General features: G+C 36.4%; 1 protein-coding gene across 2 annotated transcripts in view; it reads left to right on the top strand.

The window, feature by feature from the left end:
- The first annotated feature begins 1,974 nt into the window (after nucleotides 1-1,974).
- LOC120412453 (putative protein TPRXL) overlaps nucleotides 1,975-17,404 on the top strand; it is a 169,357-nt gene continuing 153,927 nt past the window's right edge. The window contains exons 1-2 of one of the 2 annotated variants that reach the window (XM_039572919.2): nucleotides 2,002-2,048; nucleotides 2,554-2,791. The gene's annotated coding sequence lies outside the window, so the exon portion shown is untranslated. Of the gene's footprint in view, nucleotides 2,792-17,404 lie in introns of both variants that reach the window. The other variant, XM_039572917.2, reaches the window with a different exon arrangement.

The raw sequence follows: 17,404 nt of genomic DNA on the forward strand, positions 1-17,404 counted from the left end.
TCGTAGAGTGTCTCATTGTTCCCCACCTGTCTCATTGTTCCTGCCAAGTGCGTCTACAATGAGACAGTTGGATAGCTCTGGCTGTAGAGGTCGGATCGATCTCATATTTTGATCAATGTTAGAACACATTAAAAGAAAGAAAATGCAACAAAAAGCTCATTAAAACATGCTGATGAAAAAAATACAAAAATCGTTGAAAGTTGAAAACCAAAAGTGTCTCATTGATGACTACCCTACCCTATGTTGGCAATTTTGGTCATTTCGGTCATTTTGGTCATTTCGGTTATTTCGGTCATTTCGGTCATTTTGATCATTTTGGTCATTTTGGTCATTTCGGTCATTTCGGTCATTTTGGTCATTTCGGTCATTTCGGTCATTTCGGTCATTTTGGTCATTTTGGTCATTTCAGTCATTTCAGTTATGTTGGTCATTTCAGTCATTTCGGTCATTTTGGTCATTTTGGTCATTTTGGTCACTTCGGCCATTTCGGTCATTTTGGTCATTTCGGTCATTTTGGTCATTTTGGTCTTTTCGTTTATTTTGATCATTTTGATCATTTTGATCATTTTGATCATTTTGATCATTTTGATCATTTTGCTCATTTTGATCATTTTGATCATTTCGATCATTTTGATCATTTTGATCATTTTGATCATTTTGATCATTTTGATCATTTTGATCATTTTGATCATTTTGATCATTTTGATCATTTTGATCATTTTGATCATTTTGATCATTTTGATCATTTTGATCATTTTGATCATTTTGATCATTTTGATCATTTTGATCATTTTGATCATTTTGATCATTTTGATCATTTTGATCATTTTGATCATTTTGATCATTTTGATCATTTTGCTCATTTTGATCATTTTGATCATTTCGATCATTTTGATCATTTTGATCATTTTGATCATTTTGATCATTTTGATCATTTTGATCATTTTGATCATTTTGATCATTTTGATCATTTTGATCATTTTGATCATTTTGATCATTTTGATCATTTTGATCATTTTGATCATTTTGATCATTTTGATCATTTTGATCATTTTGATCATTTTGATCAAATTCTTCCTTTTTCTCGAGCTTGGGAGTTTAGTTATTTAAAATACTTTTTTATGGCTGATTTAAAAAATAATAATTTTGAAAGAGCAAAAAACTGCTTTAATTATTTCAAGTACATTTTCGAACATGAACATTGCGTAAAATTGTGTAACATACAAATCAAAATAAGTCCAGTGTTATTGTATTTTTTTTTAAATTGCTATCGTTTGAAAAGATTTTTTTTTTTGTTATCAAAATCTATGCCATCAAAACACTAATTCATTGATAACCAATGAGTAAATCATTTCAATTGATAGCAATTTTTAAACATTTTTTTACAATAATACTGGACTTATTGTGATTCGTGTGTTACACAATTTTACGCAATGTTCATGTTCGAAAATTTACTTGAAATAATTAAAGCATTTTTTTGCCCCTTCGATTTTTTTTTAAATCAGCCATAAAAAAGTATTTTATATAACTAAACTCCCAAGCTCGAGAAAAAGGAAGAATTTGATCATAATGATCAAAATGATAACCCACTCGAAAGAGCGCTAGATCATTCCAGAACGACAACCCCGTCAAATCCCTCGACGTGGTTCCAACAGAACGCTCCAACCCGATTCACGCTCCCGCCGAAATGATGGAAACCACGTGTGAAGGTCAACACAATTCCCTAACCTACATATTCCATTCCCGATTTTCTCACGCTCGGTGGTCCAAAAATTCTCATTCTCCGCGGGAAAATTCTCATCACCACATGATTTCTGAAGCTCTTTCAGTTGTGCGGTGGGATGAGAGCCCGGCAAAGACCTGTTGAGAGGCCACCGTCCTGCGCCGACTCACCACGACCGTCGGTTCGTCTTCGGAACAGTCTGTTGATTCTGGCCAGGTTCCGATCTCGGTGCCGTCCGTCGGTCGGCTGTGACCCCTTAGTTTCTTTAGAATTTTTGTACCGAGCGCATCATCTCACGTTCTTTACGTTTCCCAGTGTAATTTTGGTATTGATGATTAAGGAAAAAGGGAAGGGAAAGTTGCACACATACAGGCACACATACACGCGCGTGCACACGTACATACAGACAGACAAGTGGTGGAGTGGCAAACGAATTAAATATTCAAAAAGTTTCAACTTTTCGTTAGGTGTGGTGAGAATGTGCGTGTGTGTGCGATTTAGGGCCAATATAGGGCCTTTGGAGTGACCACTGCGGGATGTGGGGAGGAACCGACCCTGGCCGTGGCCAGTGATCTTCCAGGTGGTCAGCTCTGGGAAGAAAAAGTCAAGGAAAAAACCGTTTTCCAGAGAAATATTCAGTGTCGATTGCTCGGAAGCCAGCAAGAAGAAGAAGATTTAATCGATTAACGAACGCACATTGGCTCAAATTTTGAATTTGGTGGTGGAAAAGCTGGCCAACCCGCCTCTGGGAGGGGGCAGCAGTGTGTGTGTGTGTGCGGTGTCGGTATTGGTGTGATTTTCCGGTAATTTTCGGTTTTTTGGATAATTAGCAGATCTGTGCGGTTTGAATCACTCAGTGTGACGTGAGTTCGCCATGTGTGCGCCAGAGAGTTGTGAAATCGGAATTGGTGGGAAGCATTTATTGATCGCAAACCAGTGATTTGAACTTGAAGAAATTGAGGTGAAAATAGTGTGTTCAACTCACAGTGAATTGTTTTGTTAAAGCAGTGGATTTTAAAACAGGGATTACACGCTTCGGCGAGCCAAGGATTTTGCAGCAACAACCAGGTTAATATTTTTTAGCATAATTCAAAATCAATATTCATAATTATCATCATCTACTTAAAAATCACTTTAAAATTGTGAGAGCTAAAAATGCAACAATCTTCATTTACTGCAAAATAAAAAAAAAGATTTCAATAGCTCAAAAAACCAATCCAAAAAGCACAAAAATCCCATTCACCGTGTAACTGTTGCATTCAACAAGCAGAGAGGGGGGTTGAAAATTTATCAGCAGTCTCAAAGTTTACACTCCGAGCAAAAAAGCACACTGAAAAAAATCCATGTAACAAAAATAAAGCACACACAAAAAAAAAACAAAAACTTATCCCGAAGCAAATTTCGTTCCAGAGCAAAGTAGGCGGTGTGGGTGGCTCTTTGTACACCCGCGATAGCGTGGTGGGTGAGAGGAAAAAAGAGCGATCAAATGGACCCCCAAACGAACCCCCTCCCTCTCTCTCTCTCTTTCTCACCCACCACGCACCCCCATGAAACCGGAGAATGAGAAAGAGCGAATCACATTTGAAACGCGTGGGAGTAGTTTAGAGCTCCAGGAGAATGAGAATCACCGCACGAAATGTTGTGTTTGGTTCTGCTGCTGCGGAAAAAGGGGTTTTTTTGATTCAGAAAAGAACATTTTCATTTTCATACCTGTAGCTTCGAGGGAGAAAAACTTGTGGAAAAGAAACCTCACCCCCTCCCGCTTCAACCAGTTTTCTTTTGTGGAGCGGTGGTGGCGCGCAACAGTCTTGAAAGCTTTTCATGATTAAAAGGATTCTACGCCTGCACCAAACTGCAAAGTTTACGACGACTGCCGGTTGACGGTGTGTAATTTGATTTGTGAACACATAATGAGAACATTTGTGAATGCTTTGCTGAGGGTTAAAATGTTTGAATAATGAATTCGATGCCTCTGTGCTCTCTTTGCTTACTGCTTTTCCTATCTAGTAAGCATAAGAGAGCACAGAGCCATCGAATAATCCGTTTTATGTGCGATTGGACTATCCAAAAAACATGTGATTTCACAATTTTGTAATCTAATTACATTACGGCGATGCAATTAATTTTCTAAGTTTTTTTTCCTATAGGAATAATGATAAAATTCAATACAGACATAAACATTAAAAATTCAATAGAATTAAATTAAACTATGCAAAAAATATATCGGTGCATGTTCACGTCAAACAAAAAGATCATAGGAGATTTTCCGGTCTTTTAATACAAAAATCACCTCCGTGTACGCACGAGAGCAAGCAGCAGTCAAGTGCTCTGTGCTCTACCGTTTTTTCGAAATTTTTCGCCGTAGTTGATAGTGATTACCCGCGAGTTTGCTTCTCCAGCATGCCAAAGGCCGGCCGTGGCCGTGGCAGTTCGAGTGCGGCCTCGAAAAACCCGCGAAGTTCGTCTACCGGCCGTGTGCAAAAAGGTAAACAAACCAACGCCGTGTCGGCCGCCATCGCGCAGGGGAGCGTGAGCGCAGATGGAATCGACAAAAAGTATCTACATCCCGGATACGTTCCGAGATCACCAGTGCGAACCCGTTCCGGTACTTCCGGTGCCACGACCAGTGGCACATCAACATCCGCCAACATCCCCATCAGGAACGAGTTCCAGATGCTGAGCGACGACGAAGAAAATAACAACTCTGACGGTAGCAGCACTACCGACGACGACGACGATGACGGGCGTGCACGGAAGAAAGTGTCGACGCCAAAAAAGAACAATTCTCCAAAGGAACGTATTTCTGGACACGTTGGCGGACGATGTTGACGAGTTGCTGGAAGGCCTCGGATATTGTCTTAAAATCGGTAAGTCGTCAGTGCAAGTTTACACATTTGACGAAAAGAACTTCGACCTGGTTGTGGAGAAATTGAAGTGTCAAAACTTCAAGTTTTACACATTCGACCCCGTGCAGAAGACTGCCGTTAAGGTCGTTTTGCAGGGGTACCAAGACCGCCCGATCTCCGACCTCAAGAAGGACCTCTCGGGTGCTGGCATAACGCCGCGTGACATAAAAGTCCTCTCGCGGAAGACAACAGTAACAGGTACACACACCCTGTACCTGTTGTACTTCGACCGCGGCACCGTCAAAATTCAAGACCTGCGGCGAACTAAGGCGTTGGACGGGTTTTGGGTAAACTGGCGGTTCTACTCAAAGAACCCGTCGGACGCAGCACAATGCCACCGTTGCCAGAAATTCGGCCACGGCTCGCGGAACTGCAACCTCCCGCCCCGCTGTGTGAAGTGCGGTGAATCACACCTCTCTGAGGCGTGTGCACTGCCGTGCAAAGCGGACTTGGGGGACAAGGCAGAGCAAACGAAGGCGCGCATCAAGTGCGCCAACTGCGGAGGTAACCATACCAGCAACTACCGTGGATGCAGCGCACGGAAAAACTACCTCGAGGAGCAGGAAAAGAGGAAGAAGAAAGCAGCAGCGTCCCACCCTCCTCAGCGAAGTACGAGCGTAACCGTGCCGGCAGCTGGTCATCGTACGGTTCCAGCGGACAACTCAGCGTTCCCTCCTGGATGGGGGCGATCGTTCGCCAGCGTGGTCGCTGCCGGCAGTGGCAATACGGCCCAGCAAGAAGTTACCGGAGAAGATCTCTTTACCCTGCCAGAGTTCTTTGCTCTCGCAGGGGAGATGATGACGCGGTTTCGGACCTGCCGTAACAAGGCGGAGCAATTCCTGGCCCTTGGGGAGCTGATGATCAAGCACATCTATAAAGGATAAAAAACTGTGATCTAGTTTTAAGCTTTTTCTATTTCTATCCCCTTTCCTTTGCAATTTTAGTAAGTTTTTTTTTTCTTACTCTTGGTGACACCTTTATTTACAAGCAATAACTGTTCCAAAATGGATTATGATTATGATTTCAAGTTAAAAAAAGTAAAATAAATAAGAAAATGTACAAAAGACTTTTTGAAAAAGAATGCGATAATACAAGTCTGGTACCATAACAATAAATTTAGAAAAAAATTTAAAAAAAAATGAAAAAATCGAAATATTGAAAACATATAGGGGAGTTTGGGGTAATATGGACAGTGGGGGTAATTTGGACACCCCCTTAAAAATCACCTTTTCTTCTGATATAAAGTGAAAACGGCAATTTAAGTGATAAGGCTAGTACTAGTAATGGCCTAGGAGTATGGAAAAACCATGAAAATTGAAATAAAATGTTTCCAAAGGCCGGCTGGCACTGCCTTAAGTTCTAATTTTTAAGAGTTAGGAAATGAGGTTTTGCAGGAATCATATGGCAAAAAAGTGGTCAATTTTTGTTTAAGAGGGTTGATTGGACGATGCCTGAGATATGTACGTATATATATATTGTGCATTTTATCAATTTTTATCATCATAAATTGCAATTTTTGATAGAACATGCTATGGGGGTAATTTGGACATGGCTTGTGGGGTAATTTGAACATACCTGAAAGTCTACCTGTCAGGCAAAAAAAAAGTAACTTTCATGTTTGGTTGAGTTTTTAAAGGGATTTAATTAAATTTAGAGGGATTTTAAATGTCAAAACACTCAAAAAGGAATGTTAGCAATGAGACTTTCACAAAACCCCAATTTTTTAATTTAGATAAATTTATTTCAATATTTGAATGGATGAAAATCTAGCTACTGCACATTTGGCGTTGAACTAGACTCTAATGTTTATTGTTTTTAATTAATTTACTTGACATTTATAATTTCTATATGCTGGATAACAATAATATTTAAAATTGAAGTGCTACGGAATGTAAAATTTAAAAAAATATATTTTCAGGTTAATTAGTTTTATATAAAGACTGGTCTGGATAAATCTAAATGATACCTTAATCACTAAAAACTATACTTGTGCCTAATCCAGAATCAATGTTTAAATCATTTCAGAATGAATGATTAAATTATACACCGAACTATTTGTTATCATCTCATTGAATTATAGTTCTATCACAAAATCATTATTTAAACTTTTGATGAAATATTGTGAGCAAAAAACACTTTAAAATATAAAGCAATTACAAAACCAGGTTGATGAATATAAAACATGCTCAAAAAATCAAACGTTAAACTTATTCTTCAACATGTGTCCAAATTACCCCAACAAAGGTGTCCATATTACCCCACAAAGTATGTCCATATTACCCCACAAGGCATGTCCAAATTACCCCATAGGGGTGTTCATATTACCCCCACACAAAAATGTGGGGGTAATTTGGACACCTTTTAATTTTTGCGATAAAAATGGGGTTTTCATCAAAGTTTATCGAAATAAATGACATTTTTCCATAAAATATGGTCTCTATTATCCTCTGGTGCCATCCGCATTCCTTTAAAATATCCATACAGCCTGTGGCAGAGCAATTTCCTTAGGGCGTCCAAATTACCCCACACTCCCCTACACGGAGAAAAAAGAGTTTCCAAAATCGTGAACATGCGTTCATGAAAATGGGTTTTTGAAAATCGTACCATGCAATTTGAGCACTTTGTTCGTGGTTCCCATTTCCATGAACGCATGTTCACGATTTTGGGAACTCTTTTTTCTCCGTGTAATCAAACAATTTCAAATTTGCAATCGAAAGGTTTCATACCCTTTTTTTGAATAGTAAAGGCATTTTTTGATAATTTCTGTTTTTTGGCAATTTAAAGTTATGTTGTCAAAGCAAGCAATATTTAAGAAAAACTGAGAAATTTTTATTTTCCATAAAGACTTCTAAAACATGACTGAAAAATGGATGAACAAATGATACTTTATGTTTAAATTGTATGAAACAAACTTTTTTTCTAGCCCGAAATAAGTTTATCTTGGAAAGTATTGAATCTATTTTTAGCTTAAAAAAATAATGACAATTCTGCTCTTTTTGATTTTTTTTTTGTTGGATAAATATAATTTTTTGGACATTTTCAAATGTTATGCTTATCTTAATGAAATTAGATTTTTTGTGCCCTTGTTATTTACATACAAAACATTTTATTTTAATTGATAGGAGCAAAAAAATACCTAGTATAATTTTTGAACTATGCCAATTTGATGAATAGCTTCCGAAATATCCTCAGTTAGAAAATGAGAGCTAATTAGACAACACTGAAATAGAAATCACACATTTAAAACAATAAGAGGTTATTTCTCAGCTAAAGGAAAAATGTTTGATTTTTTCTCAGCTTATTTTTATTTTTTAAACCATGTAATTCACAAAAAAACAGCAAAATTCATCGAACAAAAAATGATAGGAGTTTTAAAATGTTTTATGACCATAACGCTCCATCTTAAACATTTTAGAGTAATTGAGAATGCAACTTTAAGTATCAAAAAGTGTAATAAAAATTGTTTGATCATTCGTGTTCCTTTTTTTCTAAAATGTCTTCATCATAATCTACTACTTTGCCAAAAACACCAAATCGATCGGAAAATTGCTTTTCAAGAATAAATTTTCGAAACTTTGTTTAACTAACGGATTGCATGGGCGAGAGGGTGATATAGATTGACAAATGAAACAAAGTCTGGCTCATTTTCTCAAGCCAAAATAAGTTTCTGTGCCAATTTTGAGCTTAATCGGTTAGGTTTAGGGAACACTGATGAACGTCGAAGTTTGTATGGGAAAAATCAGGTTACACAGGTCTTTCCAAAATTTTTTTAACTGTGATATTCCTGTGGGAAATTCAATTCGATGTAAAAGTTGGCTTTAAAAAATCAGGATCAACTTAAATCGTTTTACATCTTGCGACAAAGTTGTAAAACGATTTAAGTTGATTCTGATTTTTTTAGGTCGATTTTTCATCGAATTGACTCATCAACTCAATCATCTTGCACCCTTGGAAAAAGTTGTAGAAAATTTGAAGTCACACACAAATATCTCACACTTGGACAAATTTTGGATTAGCCCTGTGCCACCTGCTGGCAAAATCCTGAAGCGATGTTTTTTCCAAAACATTTTTGCGATTTGTCCATACAAACTTAAACGCTGAATAGCCTTAACTGATTTGTCTCGAAATTAATACAGAAACTTATTAAAGCTTATTGAATCAAGCCAGGGAGTGAAACCTAGATTTGCCAAAAAAAATCATTTTTTATCACCTTAATTGACAATCTTTCATTCAAATTAAATACAAAGACCCCCCCCCCCCCCCGTCGATTTGCGTGAAACGAATCCGAGGTCTTTTTTTCGATATCTCGTGGCGGAGGGACGGTACGACCCCTACAATTTTTGAACATGCGAAAAAAGATGTGTTTTCAATAATTTGCAGCTGAAAACAGTGATGAAATGGATTTTTTTTTATTCGTCGAAAAAAAACACTGCAAAAGATTTAATAACTGCCATTTTCCGTTACACGACTGTAAAAAATTTTGGAACGTGTTATTTTAAGGGATATTTAATGTACTTTTCGAATCTACATTGGCCCAGAAGGGTAAATTTTTCATTTTTAATTTTCGTGTTTTTTTCTAACTTTGCAGGGTTATTTTTAAGAGTGCAACAATGTTCTACAAAGTTATAGAGCAGACAATTGCAATAAATTTGATATGTAAACATAAGGGGTTTGCTTGTTAGCATCACGAGTTATCGCAATTTTACGAAAAAAAAAGGTTATGAAAAAGTAACTTTTTGCGTTTTTTTCTTAGAAAAAAAAATTCACGCCAATTGAAGAAAGGACGGGGCAACTTTTTCCGATTTCGTGTGAGTTGGTAGAAAATTACCCATAAAGGAAAATGTCAAAGATTTCAATCACATAACTTTCAAATTCTCCAGTGTCTCCATCACAACACCCACCACAATAGTAATTGATCATCCATTATTCAGTCGTTCTCCACTGAGTGAACCTCTTACAAACCCAACAACTCATTCGCTCCCTACAGGTGAAGTCACTCCCCCGACAGAGCAAATATAGAACAATTAGTGAAGCTTACTTGAAATTCCAATTGTACCCAACCATCTGTCTCCCAAGCGAAAACGACACTAATTAGTGCAGGTGGCGTTTGAATAAAAGATTCACGATTTGTGCCGCCGCGAAAATTGTATCGTGTGACTAATTTAGGGATGATCCGCCACCCTCCTCGGAGGTCGTCAAAGTTTAATGCAGCGTCCGTCAGCCGTAATTAAATTCATCGTTTGTCATTTGATTTTTTTTTGTAGGTTGAAAAAAGTTCTGAAGAAAAAGCACGTTTAATTGAGCTTCACTCCTTTTTTGCTGCTTCTTTTTTTTAAAGGAATCTTCAAGCTGAATAAAATTCTTGTTTCTCTTTTTTGGTACAAAATTAATGATAACGACTGCCGGAGATCCTCAGCTGCGTGACTTTCGAAGCTTTGAGCTCTTTTTCCACAGGAGTTTTGAGCATCACGTGCTTCCCATTCTCTTCGGGCCTAATTTATTTTTACGGGCGTAGAATGTGGCTCATTTGAATTTTTCGTCGGCAACTTTTGCTCCTGTTGCGCCTTTTTTTCGAAAAGGGGAGGGTGGAATCCTTTTTTAGGCTGCAGGAAAAAGGGGAGAAAGAATCCATATTTTGCTTAGGGGATGAAAAGCATGAAAAAAGAAAACGATGCGAAAAGCTTCGTCGGTGGAAAAGTTCGAGAAAATGGTAAAGGATTATCAGATGGGAGGGTGGAAGGTGGAAATCCCTTTTCCGGCTGGGCTCGAGCAAGGATAAAAGTAAATACAGATGTTTTCTCGTTGGTTTTGCTTTTGCTGGGTTGAGAATGTGCACGAGGGCCGGTCGAGGGTAAAATTTGCGGTATCGATGGGAATTATACGCAGATAAATGCCTTTCTCAGTGGTACGATAAGCCTGGTGGAAAGTACTGTGCCGTGTGTAAAGCTCGATAATTTGGAGGTAAAGCCGCACTGCGGGAAATTAGGGGGGAAGCCAAATTGGAGGCTTTTGTTAACGAGATAATTCGAGGAAAAGGGGAAAAGTTGATAAATTTGCGACAAATTAACCAAAATATGAATTAAAGTTAATATTAGATATCTAAACTACAAAACAACATCTCCATGAAACTTTAAACACTTTGTTTGTCTCGTATAACTTAACAAACTCCTTGAAATTCAGCACACATTCGTTCGCCAAATTCAGCATGTTTGTGACGGCAAATAAATATTTCACTGTCACCCCCACGAATGTCCTTATCGGCAGCTGAAGCAGCAGCCAAGAGGCAATCACATTTCTTTGCTGTCGACAATTTGACCCCCAACTTCGAATAAAGTTCAACCGACACAAGGACGAACAAATTTTGCTTCGAGAAAGCAAAAACAGAAAAAAATAAGAAACTAGAGCGCACTCTTGATTAAAAAAATTTAAATTCGCTTAATTCACATCTACTGAGGCTAGACAATTTTCCAGCTATTTTCCTGTCGCATGAAGTAATTCTGAAAGTGGTTGCTCAAAGTTGCATGAAAAAAGATGACAAGTCCGTAACAAATAAAAAATCCTTGCAGCATTTTTTCCCCCATCCTGGCTGGTGGACATTTTTTCCTCATTTCTTTGACCCTTCCCTGTGGGGAATGTCCACCGGGATTGTGAGGAATGCTTTTTTCTTGATTGCGTTTTTGCTTCAAAGGAGCTTGAAGAATTTGATGGAGGTGCGTGGTACTTCAAGGAAGGTTGTGGAAAAAAAAACACTATACAATATTTTTGTCATTTTTTAAAACAATTTTCGACTGTTTTAAAATTCCAATTAAATTTTAAAGTTTGGAAAGCATCAAATCGTGATCTGATGTAGAATTAAACTCAAGGACTTAAATAATTATTTTACTAGGTAATACAAATTTTATTCATAAAAAAAACGAAATATTTACAAAAATATAAAAAAAACACATTTGTTTTTTTTTTCAAAATCATCGCCAAAACAAATAATGAATGTGAATGAGTCAATTAAGAAATGATAGTTATTTGAAACAGGTTGTTCAATTTCCGCAAAACTTTGTGAACATTTTGGTAAAATTTCTACGATGTCATTATTTTAAGTAATATAGAAATTACGAAAGGTGTTTCGATTGTTGAACCATTGTCACTCCAGATGACGGTTTACAATTTTATAGTGAAAATAAGGAGTTTTTTCCCCGTCAAACGGGAAAATTATTCTAGAACTACCTAAGATTTGTTTAAAAAAGAGAATTTTTTTAAACAAAATCGACCGATTTCATGAATTTAATTTTTATATATTTTTATTTGGCTCAAACTTTGTGGTTGCTTTTCCTATGACCAAAGAGTCCATTTAATGCCATTAGTTCCCCCATACAAGTCTGTACACAATTTTTGCAGCTGCATACAAAACATAACCCAACTTCTTCAGGAGTTTGGAAGAGTACTTGAAGAGAGCTTTATCTTATCGCGGTCCAAACTGCTATGCTGTTGGACGCATAGAACCGCACCTTTTAGATACCCTTTGCTGAAATTTTTTGTTTCTTAAAGTCTAGAAAATTCCGTCTGAGGCACACTGAAGAATGACTCTCTGATTTTTGAGTGGCAGCGGTTGAAAAAAAAACAGATAAATTAAAGTTTTCATAGTCTAACCTAACACTCACCCAAATAGCCCCCCATTATCTAATGCCAGTTCACAGCAACTAGTACTCAAATATTAAATGTTAAAAAATGAAACATTTAAAAATTGTCTGATCTTTTCGAAAAACAAAAAGTAAAAGAATAAATTTCAAATGAACCAAATATCCGATATTATGTCAAGTTTTCAATTATTTTGAATAATTCTCCACACAAATTTTGGAAAAAAAAACCATTTGGCCTTGTCTGTTGCGTTTTTAATTACGGAAATTTTGGTAAACTAACATGCATAGGTCATCGCTAAAATTTTTAATTTATCGCAGTTTTATTGAAAAAAGTTGTTTTTTTGCCGATTTCGGCATTTTCCTGTTTTTGCGCGTTTCGCTTCGAAAAACTCAGTTTTTATTTTTAAAAAATCATGTCTCGGAAACATACGGTTCGACATCGCCATTTGTTTGATATGTTAAGTGAAATTTTCCTAGGAATCCGATTAGTGCGTCCATCCCGGGAATTCCCGGGACAAAAATCCCGGGATTTTTCCAAAACCGGGAATTCCTGAATCCCGGGAATTTTCATAATTTGTCCCGAGAATTCCCGAAATTGAAAAAAAATCAAATTTTGGTCTGAATATTCAAATTTTTTTGTAGAAATAGATGAACAGTAAAATACATAGTAATCGATACGAACTTTAAAGAATTAAAATTTGTATTCGGCATATATCAGCTTTAATTTGACTGATAAGGGAAAATTGATTATAATTTAGTCATAGATCCGCAAAATGCATGGCGCAATAAATATTTTCTATTTAATTTTACGTATTTTTGAAGATTATCTATCATATTTATATTTATGATATTAAAATTGAAAATTATCATCTTAAATTATTTTTCATCAAACTCCGGATTTTGGGGCAAGTAACGAAATAAGACAGCTATTAAAACAATAACAGAAAAAAAATTTAGTACACCGATTTCCAAATGTAATGCTCTGAAATCTCCTGTACCTTTTCAGCCTGTATTCCTGATTTTCCCTAGTTGACGGTAGTAACTTAAAGAGAATTATTAAAATATGTTTTATATAAAATAAAACATTCAACAGTTATCTAAAATTTTGCATTGATTGTTTATTTTTTAAATATGAAGGACAATAGCTTATAGGACCTTTTTTTCAAAAAAAAAACTCTTGTTTTGTTGTCGCTTCTCGTTTTTGTAGATATTTTCAAAGAAATTTGTCCAGCTTTTCTAATTATGGCATATATTAAAATATATAGAAGAAATTTATTTATAGAACACTTATTTAATTTGAATGACATTGAAAATTTAAATTTGAACTTAAAAAAAAAACAATTTTAATTTCTTTTAAGTTATTTAAAAACTGTCGTCCTTGTTTAGATTGAATTGTAGATTGTCACCAATTATTATTATTGAGCTTGAAAACATATCAAATATTATGAAAACATACATTTTATGACTGCTTCAAAAATTTCCCGGGATCCCGGGAATTCCCGAGATTTCAAAAATATTTTCCCGTTTCCCGGGAAATTCAAAACCCGGGAAAATTGGACGCCCTAAATCCGATAGAAATATTTTCATAGGCTCTTTGGTCCAAACACGGTCAAAACGCCCTTTTAAGTTTTCATACGACTTTTTCAAATGTTGAGCTAGATTTTTGAAACTTCTTACTATTTTTCTCAAATACACAATTTGATCACCTTTCTTTTGCGTCTAAGACAGCTAAAATCGGATAAAATGACGCGAAGATATGATTTTTTGAAAAAAAAAAGTGGTTTTTGCGAAAAATGACGAAAATTGCCTTTTTTCGAACCACCCTAGCACGGCCACCCTAATGGTCAAATAAAAAAAATATGGGTCTAATTATTTTGACCAAGGAACCCCCAGAAAAAATTGAGCCCGATCGGAGAACTTTTTTCGGTAGGGTCTTTTCAAATTGAATTGCTGAGAAAAGAATTTTCTCATGATTCGAATATCCAAAGTTAATTATTTAAAATTATGTTTGGATTTTGACCAATATTTGAAATAATTTTATGAATCAATTGTTCATTAACAGATCTTTTTATCAACAATTAACTTGCAGTATTTATTATTTTTTTCTGATTATTTGATCAATGACAAAAAAACTGTTAAAATATTGTTTGATAGAGTGAACATAATTTTGATACTTTTTCTACAAACAAGTGTTTGAATTTCTGTAAAAAAACTATTTAAATTTTATGAAAAATGGAACAAAGAAGAAAATTCTTTGATTTTGGAAACTGTCAATTCCGTAGTAACAATTCAATAGGGCGAATCTGCGTTTGTAAACAAGCAGTCTACCCTCCTCTTACTTGGAGTGAACTGTCACTTGAGCACAAGGGATAGACTGCTTGTTTACAAACGCAGATTCGCCCTATTGAACTGTTACTAAGGAATTCTCTGAAATTATGGACGCAAAAGCATGTTTAGTATCAAAGCTCAATTTTTTTATAGCAAATTTTCATTGATTATCAGCCCTACAAATTTAATTTAGGAGAAACTAAAAAATAATGACCCAATCATGGCAATTTGTTATTGAATAGAGGCCCTTGTAAAATTTTACAGAATTTAAAAAAAGCCAATAATCTATTTTTAACCAATTTTTAATCTTTGGAAAATAAAAAAAAGAACTCTTGAAATTAGCATGAGCATGAGAGACCACCCAAGTAACATTTTTTCCAGGAGTTCTACAAGAGCTCTTCAAGATAGCTACAGCATAGCAGTTTGGACCGCGGTATGATAAAATTCTCTTAAAAACTTCTTCAGGAGTTTGGGAGAGTACTTGAAGAGAGTTTTATCCTACCGCGGTCCAAACTGCTATGCTGTAGCTATCTTGAAGAGCTCTTGTAGAACTCCTGGAAAAAAATGTTACTTGGGCACCCATGGTTGTCCTTCTCCGTTGCTGAACAGAACCGTAATATCCTTTCAGCACTACTGATCATAGGCTTCGACTATCTAGTGGTATTTCCCTTATCAACAACATGTATGAATGCGCTGAAAAGATAAAACACCATGATTTCCAGAACAAGATCAGTTGCGAATAGGTAACAGTCATTGGCCACCAACGGCGCCCGCCATATCAGTTTGTAGATCTCGATTTTAAGGGACGGGAATGTCAGTTAGCGCAGGTTGCTACTAGGGCAGCTGCTTTACTCTGTGCTTACACCCCACAAGCGCCAGTAACCTGAAAATTTGTTGGTAGGATAGGGTGTTTGGCCAGGATTTATCATAAAAGATGGTGATGCGACCCAAAATCATAGTGTTTGTTGAACGAAATTATGTATTACTTTCAAGGCAAGCAATCGGATGCTGCGGATGAGACATTTCCCGTGTATCTGTTGTTAAATTTTAAATGAAATGGTTTAATCTTAGACAGCCGGCTGGCTGACCACCTGAAGATGGGAAAAATTAAAATTTTCAAAAATAAATTCTGGGCAGTAGAGCGTTAAAAACAAAATGAACGTTTCTTCAAGCTTCTTCAAATATTTCTCAGAATCAAATTTAATTTTTTTAAACCATACATTTATTTGTGACAATAAAATCAAAAGTAATTTAAGAAATGATTAAACAAAAAAAACCTATTACTCAAACCATGAAGATTTTGACAAAAATAATTTTGAAAAAACTTGTGTGCAATTCTTGCGCCAAAAATTATTAATTTTGGATAAATCGCAGTTCTATTCTGAATTTCAACAAAAAGTAATTAAAGCATGACCAAACATTTTAAAAGATGCATTAAAGAAGTTATTTAATTAAATGAACATCAGAAACACATTTTCTTTAACGAAAGAGTTCTCTCGCCTTATAAATTCATCAAAAAATTAGGGTTGCAGAGTCAGCTAATCCTTCTCCGACTCGCTAGCTCTGAAAAAATTAAACAAGCCCATTTTATTTGCTTTCTGTAATTCGATTAAACTTGAAAATGCAACACCGCAAAAAGTACACCACATAAATTCGCAGTATTTTCGCTACGATGACCTTGCCTTGCATGTTGCATACTCTCACTCTACAACGAAGCCCGTTCATCTAATCCCGTGCTCGTTCATGCCGAATGCAAACAACCCAACCATGTGAGAGCTCAGCACCGGCAGGTGCTCAAGTTTCTAGTTCTGCTGTTTTTAGCCCCACAACCGGAACTGGAAACTGGAAACCCAGAAAAAAACGGCAAAGTTTTTTTTTTTCTCCTCCAGGAAAACTGGCAACCTCAAACATCAAAAGTGGCGCAGCAGCTCCTGTTCTGCGTGTGTTCAGAACTCTGTCCAAACTACTCCGAAGCGGAGTGTACAAACACACCTGAAACACAATCCTCTTGTTGCGTAGTCGTGGAGCATCTGCCCGGGCTGATGTTGTTTTTGTTGATGTTTTCCGATGTTGGTGAAAGGTTAGACTCGTCCAGCAGAAGTGGTTGGTTGGTGAGCTTCCGGACATACGACGGCTGAGAGTACGAACATGATGGTATAAATGGTATCTCAAAAGGAGCCGGGGATAACAACAACAACTGACTGGCGAATGTTTGTGTTTGCAGTTCTGTAGCAGGGTTTGAACTTGGTCAAAGCTCTCCGAAATTGGCTACGGGAAGCTCACTGGATGATGCTGCTGCTAAGCAAACTTTGCCGAGCAATTTGAAAATTGGGCTGCTGAATATTTAATCCGATGGTCATTAGTTGAAGCCCAAAGACAGGAAAGTGCTATTTTCGGAAGAATTTCGACGTAAACAGAAAATTCGTACTGTGCTACTTACCGCTTTTTTTACTAATTAATTCCAAATACCGACAAGCAGCAGCCTTCATAATTTAGTACCTGCCTCTCGGTAAAACTACCTGGCAAACAACACCGAACGAAAGGGTTATGTTTGTGAAAAATGGGTCTTTGTGATATAAAGTGTAATCATTAGTTCAGGATTTTATTTTTGATGTAAATTTTACCCTTTAAATTTCTGATCATAACCAAGCTTTAGACATTAAATCGAAACGTTTAAATGTTGACATTTTTCAAATTATACTAAAGTTTAATGTTATTGCTAGGATTAGTGATTTTTTATGCTCGAAAATTGAAAATTTCAATGGGACCTCAGTTTTAAAACACCGAATTTCACGCAAATTTCGCGGAGCATG

This window comes from Culex pipiens, chromosome 2, assembly GCF_016801865.2.
Source record: "Culex pipiens pallens isolate TS chromosome 2, TS_CPP_V2, whole genome shotgun sequence".
In the NCBI taxonomy this organism is placed as follows: Eukaryota; Metazoa; Arthropoda; class Insecta; order Diptera; family Culicidae; genus Culex; species Culex pipiens.